Genomic DNA, 17,987 nt, shown 5'->3' with positions numbered 1-17,987 from the left:
GTGTGTGGTGGTGTTCCTACTGCTACGGAGTTCGTGGCTCACTGATCCCCTGGACATAAAAGTTGAGTTTTGACTTAATCTACCAGCAGGTCACGAATGTTCACATTGTATCGTTTAGAGTTCGTTGTCAGCTGTTGGGATATTCCCGCGAGCAACAACGTGTGTTTTCAAGGTGGCAAAGTTTAGCCACCCTCTGGTGGAGTTTAACCGTACTTGGTTATTTGAATTGAAGTGCACCAGCGGAATCTTCTGCCTTTTGGCCGTTAACGTTCCGGTTACCTGCCCTGGCCTTTGACATAAATTCAGGTAGTGTATTTTCGTCATCATGTTGTCGCTGTCCAGCACGGCGTGTAGTTTGAGAGCTCATTGTATAATTGATTGGGGGCGCCAATGACTTCTACGTTGTTCCGTTGAACTCCCTGTTGTGCCCTGGTCGGGTGAAGTAGAAGTTATCTTGTCGGTGGGTCCGTTGACTGTCTGTCAGTTGGGTTTTCGGATCGACAATGATCTCACCTAAAAGAGCGTTAGTGTTTGAATTCCAGGCCGACCCTCCGAAATTCTGAGCAAACTTGGGTGTACTGCTTTTTCTTGTTTGTTCTTGTTGTTTGTACTTGTGTGGCTTCTAGCCGATTTTTACATTAAGGTTGTTTTGCCCTTAAGGCGTCAGCCTAATTTAAGAACTATTTTACGTAAAGCCTTTGGCATTTTTAAAAATTATGAGTTTTGAATTTAAATTTTTTGCACTTAAAGTGTCAGATTCTCGGTGCTTTTAGCCTAATTAAGGAACTGTTTTAAGATAAGGCTTACCTTTTATATTTCTGATTTTAGTTGAGCTTTAAGTTATTGGCTTTCAGCCGTTTTTAAATTAAAGTGGTCTTGCCGATAAGGCATGATATTGTAGGGCACATTCAGCCGCTAATTAAGTTCCAGAACTAGAGCTGTGTGTTTTCTTTAATTTTTCTTGGCCCTTGTAATGCTTGATCATATAAAAGTTTGTATGTTCGAGTGTAACTGACAGCCGCTGATTTTGGCCCCTTTCCACAACTTAACCTGTCCTGTCCTAAGGGTTTAGCAGGGCGTCTCAGTTTATTTGCATTGTGTTTGTTATTTAGTATTTCTCTTTCATATGATATGAAGCAAGGCAGTCTTTAAGATGTAACGCAACTGCACAAGACTTGCACATTAAGTTTGTTGTTCTTTTTTTCTTTTGTTTCTGGAACATACAAGGCAATTTCTTCATTTTGTTTTATTGGTTTCACAAATACGTAGGCTTATTAGTTCGTGTTGCTTTATATGACCGGAAAATCTTTCAACCGGATCATGATGAAACGTACCCGATGTGGTGGTAACGTCCAACATTTGCTCCGCGCATTCATCATAAATAATCGTATCGTCTCTTTCGTCTCCCATGATGAAAGGGCACAAGTACTTACAAAAACAAAATCTTCATTTATATGAATGACAACGCTCGTCCGCATCGAAACAGCGCAGATGGAGGAGTTCTTGGAACGATTGAATATTCCGGCGAATGGACTGTCCTGCACGTTTCCCCGGCTTAAATCCCATCAAGCAAGTGTGGGATGCGTTGGGGAGACGTGCTTCCACACCTCGACCTTCTCATGCTCCAACCACCTACGGCAGTTGTCAAATGCGCTGGCGCCGGCCGCGGTGGTATAGCGGTTCTAGGCGCGCTGTCCGGAACCGCGCGACTGCTATGGTCGCAGGTTCGAATCCCGCCTCGGGCAATTATGTGTGTGATGTCCTTAGGTTAGTTAGGTTTAAGTAGTTCTGAGTTCTAGGGGACTAATGACCACAGTAGTTAAGTCCCATAGTGCTCAGAGCCATTTGAACCATTTTTGAAATGCGCTGGTGGGGGAATGGAACGTCCTAAGACACGAACTCCATATCAACCTTGAGTCCAGAATGGGCCCCGTTGCAGAGCATACATTGCCATTCGGGGTGAACAAACACCGCCGGTCAGAGTGGCCGAGCGGTTCTAGGCGCTACAGTCTGGAACCGCGCCACCCCTACGGTCGCAGGTTCGAATCCTGCCTCGGGCATGGATGTGTGTGATGTCCTTAGTTAGGTTTAACTAGTTCTAAGTTCCAGGGGACTGATGACCTCAGAAGTTAAGTCCCATAGTGGCCAGAGCCATTTGAGCAAACACCCATGTCCCGTCATTTGTAATAGCCAATGAGCGACCACGAATCGCAATGGCTTCCAGGTAATAATTGTCCTTGAACAACTGTATCGTTTCTGTTCGTCTTAATGTGTATTTCATTCCGTTATCTTCTGTACTGTAATGTAGCAGTTATTTCTATTTATTGTCCAAGTTTCATCCAGCTATGATACTTGGCTTGCGAAAGGAGCTTCCGTTCATTAGTGTTTCACATCAGTGTTTTAATTAAAATTGAAGTTTGTTTCCGTTCTTCATTCTCTGATCTCATACTAGAAATGCCTAACTATTTCAGGTTCTTATTTTAAAGTTTGGTATAACTGTATCTCCAGCATTTTCGGATCTCGAACGAGGACTTACCTGTGTTAAAATGATTCGTTCATTTCTCGGTAAGGTATGAAATATCGTACAGAATCGGGTTTACGCTAGTTCATCAAACCATTAGGAAATTTGAATTCATCACACGTTCCTCTAGTGAACATTTTAATAATTCCTAATGCGTATCGTATTCCCTTCGTTTAAATCTTTGACTTATAGTGATTTATTTTACGAAGTGTTCAATGCACAGATGCTGTGCGTGTCATGGTGGCCATTTTTATGCTTTAAATGCAATTGTTTTTCCTTGATCAAAGTTTGCATCGTATATTCGTGATAACTTGCCACTGCTTGAAAATTCTGGTGTCTCTTTAACTAAGTATGCACGTCTTCCGCCCTCAGCTGAGGTACCAGTCTTAGTGGATCGACGTCCCAGTCAGTATACAGAGCTCTGAAAGCTGCAATTTGTAGCACACGTCGAATACTTCCTTGCATGATATTTTCAGATCATCAAGTAAGTCAGCAATGAAACTATAGAGAGCGCGCGCGCTAGAGAGAGAGAGAGAGAGAGAGAGAGACAACTGGCAGTTCTTCACGTTGCATATGACGTGGTTATTCTGTCTCTCAATTTCATATTTCTACACCGAAAAATCAGGTTGAAAGATTGCACCAAGCATGCTCATTGTACGTAACTTAGGTATTAGTTGCCTTTTTTTTCTATTTTTTTTTTACACACACACAGCTGAAGCAAGACCAGGAGTTTGCTAGAAGCTAGTACGATCATTGCGTGCAATGAAATGTTCATTTAATGCCAGTTACGTATTGCTTTGTAATAAGTTAGCTACTCATGCTACTTACAGGAATGTATTCGGGTGAATTCTTTGATAATTCTGATGTATCGACTGGTGAGCAACTTATCACTTTAAGGGGACACATGAAACGAGAGACAGCTGGCCATGACTATTATACGCTTGGCCTCGACTGTCCTAAAGGTCTGGTCGATATATGAAATGTATAAGCGCAAAAAACGTCTGTAATACCTGAGCAAATCTGCGATTCCAGAACTTTGCCTTGATATAGGTCATCCGATGAAATACAACAACACGGGGAATAAGGCGTAAGCTTCCAGTTACTCGGGTAGTACAGTATTATTATACAAACTGTTGAGATTAAACTAGCCGGCCGCTGTGGTCAAGCGGTTCTAGGCGCTTCAGTCCGGAAACACGCTGCTGTTGTAGTTGTAGGTTCGAATCCTGGCTCGGGCATGGATGTGTGTGATGTCCTTAGGTTAGTTGGTTTATGTAGTTCTAAGTCTAGGGGACTGGCGACCTCAGATGATAAGTTCCATAGCACTTAGAGCCATTTGAACATTTTTTTGAAATTAAACTAGTAATTGATTTTTATAAATTTTAACTGGAGTCCAGATCACTCCCTGGTCAGACAATAAAACAAAAGACGAACTTGCTCACAACTTGTTAATTAATACTTTTGTGTTGGCAACAGCTAATGTCAGTTAAGCAGTGAAGTTAGTTGTTTCTAGAGCATGCAGTCTTTTAGGAAACGCCATTCTTTGTAATTATATCTTGCAATGCCTACCACTGAAGGTTGTAAGTTGCTATGCACAGCGATCTACCATTCTATTTGGGCCTTGGAAATGATGGGATACTCATCTGTAGAACACTCGACAGACTTGGCGAGGTTCAATTGAGAAGAGGATTTTTCTACATATTGTAGAAATGCTATGAACACATAGTTGTTTTTATTGAATCTATGATGTGTCGGAGGGCAATTCTAGAGAGGGCGACTCAACTGCCTCTACCTATGGTTTTATGCAACCCCCAACGCCTTTAAAAACCACGCCTAAGGTTTTTACATTCTCTCACTTGCTACACACAAACTATTAGCCCTATAAGAAAAATGTCCAGGACTTATTTGTAGGAAATGTAATTCAGCTACGTTTTGTAATGAGATAAATTTCTCTAGTCCTCAAGTAATTCAAGAAAAACGTACAAAACCTACCTTCAAACGCGTTTTTCTTTAATAACTCAAAAACTGTGGCCTCCAGCGAAATCATATCCCAGGACGAAATTTAACTACAATAAATTTTCTACAAAAAGCTCCAGTTAATTTTTTTTGTTGAAGTAATAGTTTACGTGTATCGAGCGAGAGAATATAAAAATATAGCGCCTGATTTTTGGAGGCACAGTGGGTTGCATAGAACCCATAGATAGGGGCAGTATACTTCTCGTATTAACACAGTGCACGTATTCACGAGTAAAGGAGCGGGACGAAGTCTCAACGCTATATTCAGGGCAGCGATTTAAAGTGATCACGTAAGTGTGATGATATTTGAATGCGCTCGAGGGAAGCTAGTGCGCAGTAGCTCATACGGCGTGGTTTATTTGGACGACGCCTCCTGCATATGCAACACACCGATGCTTGCAGCGAGGCGGGCGGTCGCCCAGGCAGGCGACACTTATTTTGCACCGCGCGCAGAGGCGGGCAGGGAGCGGCTTTGTGAATTACGGTCCCGTGCGCAGACCGCGGACCACTGCACCGCAAAGTACGCGGGCGGCGCTGCGGCGAGCGCGGCTAGGCGGGCGCAGCCGCGCCGGACTCCTCGCCGGATTCCACCGGCCAAACGCCGCCTGCGCTGGTGACGCGGCATTCCAGGTGGGATTTCCAGCTCAGGCAGGACTTTGCGAGGACTGTACGCACAGTGCAAAATGCAGTGCATCCTCTATCACTTAAGGGAATTTCCGTGCCTCTTGATTAGAAACTTAACACAAACTGACTAGTTCTCTGCCGCAAGAAGTTAGTGAGGAATGCGATGCGCTTACAGGGAACTGAGTAAGAGAACGTTGTTGTTTCGGAAGCAGAGTGCTCCTGTCGGCATGATGAACGGAATAGTTCGGTGAGTCACCTGATGAGTAAGTTACTGCATCATTTCTCGTATTACGTTAGTCATAGTCTCCATTCCTTCCAATCTATGGGAGTATATGCCAGATATCCTTCAAAGAAATTGAATCGACGGTAATGAGCAATATATAGGGAATAAATTAATACGAGACGATTCGGATCCCCTGTGGTACACAAAACAGATCAGAGCACTGTTGCAGAAGCAACGAAAAAGGCATGCCAAATTTCTCACAGAAGCTCAAAATCAAGCACGAATTTCAATGTGAGACCCTCACAATAATAATCACAACGGAACTCTGTCTTGAAGTCTGGCAGAAAACCGAAAGAGATTCTCGTCATATGTGAAGTATACCAGCGAAAAGACGCAATCAATACCTTTTCTGTGCAATAACATAAGTTTCCTTACTGATGACAGTATAACTACAACAGAGTTACTGAAAATAGTTTCCTGAAATTCCTTCGCCAAAGAAGACGAAGGAAAGATTCCAGAATTCAAATCAAGGACAACTGGAAACATGAGTAACTTAAAAGTAGATATCCTTGGAGTAACGAAGCAGCTTAAATCAATTAAGAAAAGCAAGGCCTCCGGTCCTGTTTGTAATTGCGGTCACGTTCCTCTCACACTGGGCTGATACAACAGCTACATAATTATCTGCCATAGGCAACCGCTCGCGCGTCGAAAGGTCTGTATCTGCGCAGATAAATTAGGTGTATAATTAGCTATCATACACTACCGTTCGCTCGTCGAAATATCCGTATCTAATGACTGGAAAGTTGTAGAAGTCACACAAATACCCAAGAAAGAAAGAAGAAGTTATCCGCAGAATGAGAGACCCATATCAATAACATCGATTTGAAGTAGGAATTTGGAACACGTACTATCCTCGAACTTTATGCATCACCTCCAAGAAAACGATTTATTAACAGGCAGCCAACACGGATTTAGAAAATATCGTCATTGAGAAACACAAATAGCTCCTTACTCTGACGAAGTCTTGTGACAGCCAGAGCGAGAGCACCAGCAGCAGCGAGTACTGTTTGTATAAAGCGTTTATTTTGCATTTTGTTTACGACCTTCCACTAAGGAAGGGATTCTATTTGTGTTTATCTGCTCTGCATAGTAACTAACAGTTCTTGATAAAACTTTACGTAGTTTTCGTGTTAGATTTCTTAGTGTTTTCTTGATCGTTTAGAACAGAAAGCGCCCTAAAACCGTCTTTTGTTTGTTTCGCGGCCGTTAGCCACTAGTCACTTGAATCAGCAGTTGTCTTGTGACAGCCAGAGCGAGAGCACCAGCAGCAGCGAGTACTGTTTGTATAAAGCGTTTTTGTACTTATTTGCTGCGCTTAGCTTTTAAATAGTTTTTCTGGGAAAACCTAGCGTAGTTTTTGCGTCTCATATTTCAGTGAGTGTTTCTTGATTATCAGAGTAGCTCATCAGAAGATTATCTTGGGAATTTGTCACCGTATAGAGTAGGGTAAACATAGTCATGTGTAGGGACTGTGGTTGTTGTGAGCGGACGCAAGGAGAATTGGCCACTCTTCGGGGGCAGGTGGAGGCTTTGTCTGTTAGGCTCATCGAGCTCGAGGCGCAGGCGTCGGCTCGTAGTGGCGTTGGGGCAACTGTGGTGAGACCTATGCCTACTTCGGTGGCCTTGGAATCACATGGAACCCCTGATGTCGCTGCGTCTTCCGGCAGTGAGCATCTTACCGGTCAGCCATCACTCTCAGGGTGAATGGCGGACAGTGGTGGGCTCGCGCGTGCCTGGCCGAAAGGCGAAGGTGGGATCTGGCCGCGTGGCAGCTGCCTTACCCCTTTCCAACAGGTACGGGGTGCTTCCTAGTGGTAATGACATCGTTTCCGAGCCACCACAGGGTGCCTCGCCTGTTGGGCCAGTGGCCGATTCTCCGGCAAGGTCCCGACAGTCACAGAGGGCGGGCCTATTAGTTATAGGGAGCTCCAACGTTAGGCGGGTTATGGAGCCCTTTAGGAAAATAGCGGGTAGGTCGGGGAAGAATGCCAGTGTGCACTCGGTGTGCTTGCCGGGGGGTCTCGTCCGTAATGTGGAGGAGGCCCTTCCGGCAGCTATTGAACGCACTGGGTGTGACCGGCTGCAGATAGTAGCACATGTCGGAACGAATGACGCCTGCCGCTTGGGTTCTGAGGCCGTCCTTGGTTCCTTCCGGCGGCTGGCTGATTTGGTGAAGACAACCAGCATCGCACGCGGAGTGCAAGCTGAGCTTAATATCTGCAACATAGTGCCCAGAGTCGATCGCGGTCCTCTGGTTTGGAGCCGTGTGGAGGGTCTAAACCAGAGACTCAGACGACTCTGCGACTATAATGGTTGCAAATTCATCGACCTCCGTTATTGGGTGGAGAACTGTAGGGCCCCCCTAGACAGGTCAGGCGTGCACTACACACCGGAAGCAGCTACTAGGGTAGCAGAGTACGTGTGGCGTGCACACGGGGGTTTTTTAGGTTAGAGGGACCCCCCCCCCCCCCCCTTGGGCGAAACGATAAAATACCTGACGGCTTACCAGAGAGGACATTATCATCGTTGATAAAGAACGTCCGTCCTCAGAGACCAAAAACAGGAAAAGTTAACGTAATATTGGTAAACTGCAGGAGTATCCAGGGCAAGGTTCCTGAATTAGTATCTCTTATTGAAGGAAATAGTGCGCATATAGTATTAGGAACGGAAAGTTGGTTAAAACCGGAAGTGAACAGTAACGAAATCCTAGACACAGAATGGAATATATACCGCAAGGATAGGATAAACGCCAATGGTGGAGGAGTATTTATAGCAGTAAAGAATTCAATAATATCCAGTGAAGTTATTAGCGAATGCGAATGTGAAATAATCTGGGTTAAGTTAAGTATCAAAGGTGGGTCAGATATGATAGTCGGATGCTTCTATAGACCACCTGCATCAGCAACCGTAGTAGTTGAGCGCCTCAGAGAGAACCTGCAGAACGTCGTGAAGAAGTTTCGTGATCATACTATTGTAATAGGGGGAGACTTCAATCTACCAGGTATAGAATGGGATAGTCACACAATCAGAACTGGAGCCAGGGACAGAGACTCTTGTGACATTATCCTGACTGCCTTGTCCGAGAATTACTTCGAGCAGATAGTTAGAGAACCAACTCGTGAAGCTAACGTTTTAGACCTCATAGCAACAAATAGACCGGAACTTTTCGACTCCGTGAATGTAGAAGAGGGTATCAGTGATCATAAGTCAGTGGTTGCATCAATGACTACAAATGTAATAAGAAATGCCAAGAAAGGAAGGAAAATATATTTGCTTAACAAGAGTGATAGGGCACAAATCGCAGAATATCTGAGTGACCACCATCAAACGTTCATTTCTGAGGAAGAGGATGTGGAACAAAAATGGAAAAAATTCAGAAACATCGTCCAGTACGCCTTAGATAAGTTCGTACCGACTAAGGTCCAAAGCGAGGGGAAAGATCCGCCGTGGTATATCAATCATGTACGAAAGGTACTACGGAAACAAAGAAAGCTTCATCATAGGTTTAAGAGTAGTCGAATCATAGCTGATAAGGAAAAGCTGAACGAAACGAAAAAGAGCGTAAAGAGAGCAATGAGAGAAGCATTCAACGAATTCGAACATAAAACATTGGCAAACAATCTGAACAAGAACCCTAAAAAGTTTTGGTCATATGTAAAATCGGTAAGCGGATCTAAATCCCCTATTCAGTCACTCGTTGACCACGATGGCACCGAAACAGAGGACGACCGAAGAAAGGCAGAAATACTGAATTCAGTGTTCCGAAACTGTTTCACTGCGGAAAATCGTAACACGGTCCCTGACTTCAGCCGTCGCACGGACGCCAAAGTGGAAAATATTGAAATAAACGATATCGGAATTGAAAAACAACTGCTATCACTTAGTAGCGGAAAAGCATCCGGACCAGACGAGATACCCTTAAGATTCTACAGTGATTATGCTAAAGAACTTGCCCCCTTTCTATCAGCAATTTATCGTAGATCGCTGGAAGAACGTAAAGTACCTAGCGACTGGAAGAAAGCGCAGGTCGTTCCCATTTTCAAGAAGGGTCATAAATCAGATGCGAATAATTATAGGCCTATTTCGCTTACGTCAATCTGTTGTAGAATAATGGAACATGTTTTGTGTTCTCGTATTATGACGTTCTTAGATAATACAAATCTCCTTCATCATAACCAACATGCATTCCGCAAACAGAGATCATGTGAAACTCAGCTCGCCCTATTTGCCCAAGAAATTCACAGTACCGTAGACACTGGCGAGCAGATTGATGCCGTATTCCTGGACTTCAGGAAGGCATTTGATACGGTTCCGCACTTACGTTTAGTGAAAAAAATACGAGCTTACGGAATATCGGACCAGGTTTGTGATTGGATTCAGGATTTCCTAGAAGAAAGAACACAACATGTCATTCTTAACGGTTCAAAATCTGCAGATGTAGAGGTAATTTCGGGAGTACCGCAGGGAAGCGTGATAGGACCTTTATTGTTTACAATATACATAAATGACTTAGTTGACAACATCGGTAGCTCCGTGAGGCTATTTGCAGATGACACGGTTGTCTACAAGAAAGTAGCAACATCAGAAGACTCGTACGTACTCCAGGAGGACCTGCAGAGGATTAATGCATGGTGCGACAGCTGGCAGCTTTCCCTAAACGTAGATAAATGTAATATAATGCGCATACATAGGGGCAGAAATCCATTCCAGTACGATTATGCCATAGGTGGTAAATCATTGGAAGCGGTAACGACCGTAAAATACTTAGGAGTTACTATCCGGAGCGATCTGAAGTGGAATGATCACATAAAACAAATAGTGGGAAAAGCAGGCGCCAGGTTGAGATTCATAGGAAGAATTCTAAGAAAATGTGACTCATCGACGAAAGAAGTAGCTTACAAAACGCTTGTTCGTCCGATTCTTTAGTATTGCTCATCAGTATGGGACCCTTACCAGGTTGGATTAATAGAAGAGATAGACATGATCCAGCGAAAAGCAGCGCGATTCGTCATGGGGACATTTAGTCAGCGCGAGAGCGTTACGGAGATGCTGAACAAGCTCCAGTGGCGGACACTTCAAGAAAGGCGTTACGCAATACGGAGAGGTTTATTATCGAAATTACGAGAGAGCACATTCCGGGAAGAGATGGGCAACATATTACTACCGCCAACATATATCTCGCGTAATGATCACAACGAGAAGATCCGAGAAATTAGAGCAAATACGGAGACTTACAAGCAGTCGTTCTTCTCACGCACAATTCGTGAATGGAACAGGGAAGGGGGGATCAGATAGTGGTACAATAAGTACCCTCCGCCACACACCGTAAGGTGGCTCGCGGAGTATAGATGTAGATGTAGATGTAATGCGTGCTATCGACACGGGATGTCAAATTGATTACAATTTTTTAGATATCCAGAAGGTATTTGACACAGCTAATCACTATCGAATTTTAATCAAATTGCATGCCTGAGGAGTAACACTTCAGTTGTTCGACTGGTTTCTTGATTTCCTGTCAGAAAGGTTAGCGTTCGTAGTAACTGATGGTAAGTCATCGAGCAAAATAAGGAAGTAATATCTGGCGTTTCCCAGGGAAGCGTTGTAGGCTCTCTGTTGTTCCTTGATCTACATAAACAACTTATTAGATAGTCTGAGCAACCCACGTAGATTGTTTGCAGATGATGTTGTCATTTATCATCGTGTAAAACCATGAAATGATTAAAACCAACTACAAACTGGTTTAACCAAGATATCTGTATGGTGTGAAAAGTGGCAGTTAACTCTAAATAATGAAAAGTGTAAAGTCATCCTCATGAGCACTAAAAGCAATCCGCTAAATTTCAGTTAGACAATAAATCATACAAACCTAAAGGCTCTCAAGTCAACTAAATACTTTGAACACTTAGAAAATTGAACATGGCTGGTAAAGAGAAGGCTTACACTACGCTTGTCCACCCTCTTCTCGGCTGTTTTTGTGCGGTGTGAGATCCGCGTCAGCAAAGAAGTGCTGCTCGTTTTGTATTGTCGCGAAATAGGGGAGAGCGTGTCACGGACATGGTACGCGAATTTTTGTGGTAATCATCACAACAAAGGCGTTATCCGTTGCGGCAGGGTCTTCTCAGGTAATTTTAGTCACTAACTTTCTCCTCATAGTCTGAAAACGTAGGACAAAGTATCATCAAAATAAAATAAGACAAAGAGGGCGTATGGAAAGATCTGCGTTTTCATTTCTCCGGCGCTCTTTTCGAGAGTGGAACGATAAAATTATAGCTTGTAAGTGCCAGGCATTAAACTGTAAATTGCAGAGTGATCACGTAGATGCAGATGTTGATGTTGCATCGATCATGAAAAGGGGGTGTAATCATGGGAGACCACGGAAACATATCAACGGAGAGGTGGCAAAACGGCAAAACTGTAAAACGAATTTTCTGTTCTAAATGAATTGGTCAGTTTCGAGATGCGTCATGCTACGGGAACTGTTTATAAATGACACAAACAGCTTTATACTCCATATTCCCGGGGTGGGGGGGGGGGGGGGGGGAGGGCGGGAGGGCGGGGGAGCGAAGAGATGGGGAAGGGCGCTCTCTCTTGCACTGTCACATTACGATTGGCTGTGAGTGTAATATACACTATGTCATCAAAAATATCTGGACACCCTCAAAAACATACGTTTTCCATATCAGGTGCATTGTGCTGCCAACCTACTGCCAGGTACTCCATATCAACGACATCACTAGTCATTAGACATCGTGAGAGCGCAGAACGGGGAGCTCCGTGGAATTCACGGACTTCGAACGTGGTCAGGTGATTGGGTGTCACTTGTGTCATACGTCTGTATGCGAGATTTCCACACTTCTGAACATCCCTAGGTCCACTGTTTCCGAAGTAATAGCGAAGTGGAAAGGTGAAGGGATACGTACAGCACAAAAGCGTACAGGCCGACCTCGTCTGTTGACTGGTAGAGACCGCCGACAGTTGAAGAGGGTCGTAATGTGTAATAGGCAGACATCTATCCAGACCATCACATAGCAATTCGAAACTGCGTCAGGATCCACTGCAAGTACTATGACAGTTAGGTGGGAGGTGAGAAAACTTGGATTTCATGGTCGAGCGGTTGCTCATAAGCCACACATCATGCCTGTAAATGCCAAACGATGCCTCGCTTGGTGTAAGGCGCGTAAACATTGGACGATTGAACAGTGCAAAACTGTTGTTTGGAGAGACGAATCACGGTACACAATGTGGCGATCCGGGTTGTAGGTTTGGCGAATGCCCGGTGAACATCATCTGCCAGTGTGTGTAATGCCATCAGCAAAATTCGTAGGTGGTGGTTTTATGGTGTGGCCGTGTGTTATATGTAGGGGGCTTGCACCCATTGTTGTTTTGCGTGGCACTATCACAGCACAGGCCTACATTGATGTTTTAAGCACCTTCTTGTTTCCCACTGTTAAAGAGCAATTCGGGGATGGCGATTGCATCTTTCAACACGATCGAGCGCCTGTTCATAATTCACGGCCCTTGGCGGACTGGTTGCACGACAATTTTTTTTTTTTGTCATCAGTCTACTGACTGGTTTGATGCTGCCCGCCACGAATTCCTTTCCTGTGCTAATCTCTTCATCTCAGAGTAGCACTAGCAACCTACGTCCTCAATTATTTGCTTGACGTATTCCAGTCTCTGTCTTCCTCTACAGTTTTTGCCCTCTACAGCTCCCTCTAGTACCATGGAAGTCATTCCCTCATGTCTTAGCAGATGTCCTATCATCCTGTCCCTTCTCCTTATCAGTGTTTTCCACATATTCCTTTCCTCTCCGATTCTGCGTAGAACCTCCTCATTCCTAGCCTTATCAGTCCACCGAATTTTCAACATTCGTCTGTAGCACCACATCTCAAATGCTTCGATTCTCTTCTGTTCGGGTTTTCCCACAGTCCATGTTTCACTACCATACAATGCTGTACTCCAGACGTACATCCTCAGAAATTTCTTCCTCAAATTAAGGCCGGTATTTGATATTAGTAGACTTCTCTTGGCCAGAAATGCCTTTTTTGCCATAGCGAGTCTGCTTTTGATGTCCTCCTTGCTCCGCCCGTCATTGGTTATTTTACTGCCTAGGTAGTAGAATTCCTTAACTTCATTGACTTCGTGACCATCAATCCTGATGTTAAGTTTCTCGCTGTTCTCATTTCTACTACTTCCCATTACCTTCGTCTTTCTCCGATTCACTCTCAAACCATACTTTGTACTCATTAGACTGTTCATTCCGTTCAGCAGATCATTTAATTCTTCTTCACTTTCACTCAGGATAGCAATGTCATCAGCGAATCGTATCATTGATGTCCTTTCACCTTGTATTTTAATTCCACTACAGAACCCTTCTTTTATTTCCATCATTGCTTCCTCGATGTACAGATTGAAGAGTAGGGGCGAAAGGCTACAGCCTTGTCTTACACCGTTCTTAATACGAGCACTTCGTTCTTGATCGTCCACTCTTATTATTCCCTCTTGGTTGTTGTACATATTGTAAATGACCCGTCTCTCCCTATAACTTACCCTTATATTTTTCAGAATCTCGAACAGCTCACACAATTTTATATTGTCGATCGCTTTTTCCTGGTCGACAAATCCTATGGAAGTGTCTTGATTTTTCTTTAGCCTTGCTTCCATTATTAGCCGTAATGTCAGAATTGCCCCTCTCGTCCCTTTACTTTTCCTAAAGCCAAACTGATCGTCACCTAGCGCATTCTCAATTTTCTTTTCCATTCTTCTGTATATTATTCTTGTAAGCAGCTTCGATGCCTGAGCTGTTAAGCTGATTGTGCGATAATTCTTGCACTTGTCAGCTCTTGCCGTCGTCGGAATTGTGTGGATGATGCTTTTCCGAAAGTCAGATGGTATATCGCCAGACTCATATATTCTACACACCAACGTGAATAGTCGTTTAGTTGCCACTTCCCCCAATGATTTTTGAAATTCTGATGGAATGTTATCTATCCCTTCTGCCTTATTTGACCGTAAGTCCTCCAAAGCTCTTTTAAACTCAGATTCTAATACTGGATCCCCTATCTCTTCTAAATCGTCTCCTGTTTCTTCCTCTACCACATCAGACAAATCTTCACCCTCATAGAGGCTTTCAATTTATTCTTTCCACCTATCAGCTCTCTCCTCTGCATTTAACAGTGGATTTCCCGTTGCACTCTTAATGTTACCACCGTTGTTTTTAATGTCACCAAAGGTTGTATTGACTTTCCTGTATGCTGAGCCTGTCCTTCCGACAATCATATCTTTTTCGATGTCTTCACATTTTTCCTGCAGCCATTTCGTCTTAGCTTCCCTGCACTTCCTATTTATTTCATTCCTCAGCGACTTGTATTTCTGTATTCCTGATTTTCCTGGAACATGTTTGCACTTCCTCCTTTCATCAATCAACTGAAGTATTTCTTCTGTTACCCATGATTTCTTCGCAGCTACCTTCTTTGTACCTATGTTTTCCTACCCAACTTCTGTGATGGTCCTTTTTAGAGATGTCCATTCCTCTTGAACTGTACTGCCTACTGCGCTATTCCTTATTGCTGTATCTATAGCGTTAGAGAACTTCAAACACATCTCGTCATTCCTTAGTACTTCCGTATCCCACTTCTTTGCGTATTGATTCTTCCTGACTAATGTCTTGAACTTCAGCCTACTCTTCATCACTACTATATTGTGATCTGAGTCTATATCTGCTCCTGGGTATGCCTTACAGTCCAGTATCTGATTTCGGAATCTCTGTCTGCCCATGATGTAATCTAATTGAAATCTTCCCGTATCTACCGGCCTTTCCCCAGTATACCTCCTCCTCTTGTAATTCTTGAACAGGGTATTCGCTATTACTAGCTGAAACTTGTTACAGAACTCAATTAGTCTTTCTCCTCTTTCATTCCTTGTCCCAAGCCCATATTCTCCTGTAACCTTTTCTTCTACTCCTTCCCCTACAACTGCATTCCAGTCACCCATGACTATTAGATTTTCGTCCCCCTTTACATACTGCATTACCCTTTCAATATCCTCATACACTTTCTCTATCTGTTCATCTTGTAAGTAGGCTGTTTAGGTTTTTTATTGGTAACGCCACCTCTGTATGAAAATCACTGGCTGTGCTGTGTGCAGTCTGTGGGTGCTGTGCATTGTTGTAATACTCGCCATTGTAGTGTTAGGCAGCTGGCTGTGAAAAGCGCGTAGCGTTGCGCAGTTGGAGGTGAGCCGCCAGCAGTGGTGGATGTGGGGAGAGAGATGGCGGAGTTTTGAAATTTGTCATGAACTGCTATATTTATATATGATGATATCAAGGTAAATACATTGTTTGTTCTCTATTAATATCTTTCATTTGCTAACTATCCCTATCAGTAGTTAGTGCCTTCCATTGTTTGAATCTTTTATTTGGCTGGCAGTAGTGGCGCTCGCTGTATTGCAGTAGCTTGAGCAGCGAAGATTTTTGTGAGGTAAGTGATTTGTGAAAGGTGTAGTTTAATGTTAGTCAGGGCCATTCTTTTGTAGGGAATTTTGAAAGTCAGATTGCGTTGCGCTAACAAAATATTGTGTGTCAGTTTAAGCACAGTCATGTATAATTGTTCAAAGGGGACGGTTCATATGTCGACCCTTGGCCCAGGATACCTCACTGGAGTCTTCTGATTTTTTTTCTTGTAGTTTGTGTAGTTAGTGTAGCCTTTGTTTATTGCTAGCGCGTAATTGTAGAGAGAATCTCCTTTGTAGTTGCAGTCTTTCATTGTGGTACAGTAAAACAGTTGTAGCATGCATGCAGTTTTACACCAAGTATTTCTCAGCAGCGCGTGCAATTAACTAGATATTTTTTCAGTGTTATGTTAATGTGTTCTCTTATTTTTGCTCTTCAAATTGTGCTTTTCTGTGTTGTCGTGTGAAATATTGTGACAATAATGGCGTGTGAAAAACGTAATACTAGGCTCCAAAGTAAACTGAGAAATGACAGTGAAGACGAAAGCAGTGTGTTAGCGCCGCAGAGTAATGAATTAACAGACATTCAAAGTAGTAATTTGGTAACTGTGCATAGGGAAATGGAGCGGGCGGCAAACAATGGCGTGGACAGTGAAACAATTAGTGAAGAGGGACGCATTATCGATCGATCGGTCGGCAACAGCCCACCTCAAGAATCGGGAATGACAGGACACAATTTTGCAAATACTGTAGACTCAGGTTTTGGGTTCTCACCGTTTTCTCAAATGAGTCAAGACACATTTTCCGCTTGTCAAAATGTGAATGTTGCTGGTGCAAATTCACTGCCGAAAAGCACTGAGGAACATGTTTCAGACACCAGTGCATTGTTATTACAATTAATGCAACAAATGGAACAAAATCGGAGACAAATGGGACAAAAGCTTCAAAAGTTAGACACAATGGAACAACACCAGAGACAAACACAGCAACAGTTAGACACAATGGAACAAAATCTTCAAAAGTTAGACGCAATGGAAGAAAAGCTTCAAAAGTTAGTGGAACATACGCTTGAACAAACACGTGAAGATTTAACTACTGAGTTACATAACATTGAATCGAAATGTCAAAAAGTCTGTAATGACGTAAAAACACAAATTTGTGAGCATTTTCAACCTATTTTTTCGCGGCATGAAAATGCAATACAGAATCACGAAGCAGCCATAAAAGAACTGCAAATTATTGTTCATGAAAATCATGAGACCTTGCAAGCTAAATTTGACTCAGTTGCATCTACCGATTCGGTTACGCAACTTGCAAAAACTCAGGAAAACTTAAAGGACACAGTAGATACTCTGAAACTTGGTTCTGAAAAACACACTGAGGAAATAAGTACACTATCGGAGAAAGTAGCCGAACTTTCGGATCAATTCACTAATTTATCTACGAAGGTAGATGATAATCTGAATGACACAAAACCGGTAGTCTTTAATGACACAGAAGAGTGCAAACAAATTAGGAAACTGAAACAAAATCTGAATCAAATTAATACGCAACACCAAAGAGAAATCCGGGAAGTACAAGATCAGCTGACACAGGTAATACAAGAATTACGTATTTCAGAGGACACTCGCGCTCCAATACGGGAAGAGGGACATAGAAATACGGAACAGCCACAAAATAATAGCACAGCGCATTCCGGAAGTTATGAAAGAAATTGGCAAGGTGCACCGAATTTAGAAATGGAACCGCCGACACGACGTAACAATGACCGATATGCTACTCGCCGACACGATGATTTTGACTATAAGCTGTTCATTACTACACGTAAATTCAAAACATTTAAGAATTCTGGCAACGACATTCATCCACAAACGTGGCTCCATCAATTATCTCATTGTTTTCCTCCCAACTGGTCATTAGAGCACAGATTAGAATTTATGTGTGGCTACTTAGAGAATGAACCAGCTGTAAGAATGCGATCGGTCATTCACGGTTGCCACAGTGATGGAGAGTTTTACCATGCCTTCCTCTCAGCATATTGGTCTCAAGCCACACAAGACCAAGTAAAACATAGCATCATAATGATGAAACGTTTCG

The sequence above is a fragment of the Schistocerca serialis genome, chromosome 7 (genome assembly GCF_023864345.2).
Source record: "Schistocerca serialis cubense isolate TAMUIC-IGC-003099 chromosome 7, iqSchSeri2.2, whole genome shotgun sequence".
Taxonomy (NCBI): Eukaryota; Metazoa; Arthropoda; class Insecta; order Orthoptera; family Acrididae; genus Schistocerca; species Schistocerca serialis.
The sequence above is the reverse complement of the archived record's forward strand: the minus strand, read 5'-3'. Positions refer to the sequence as shown.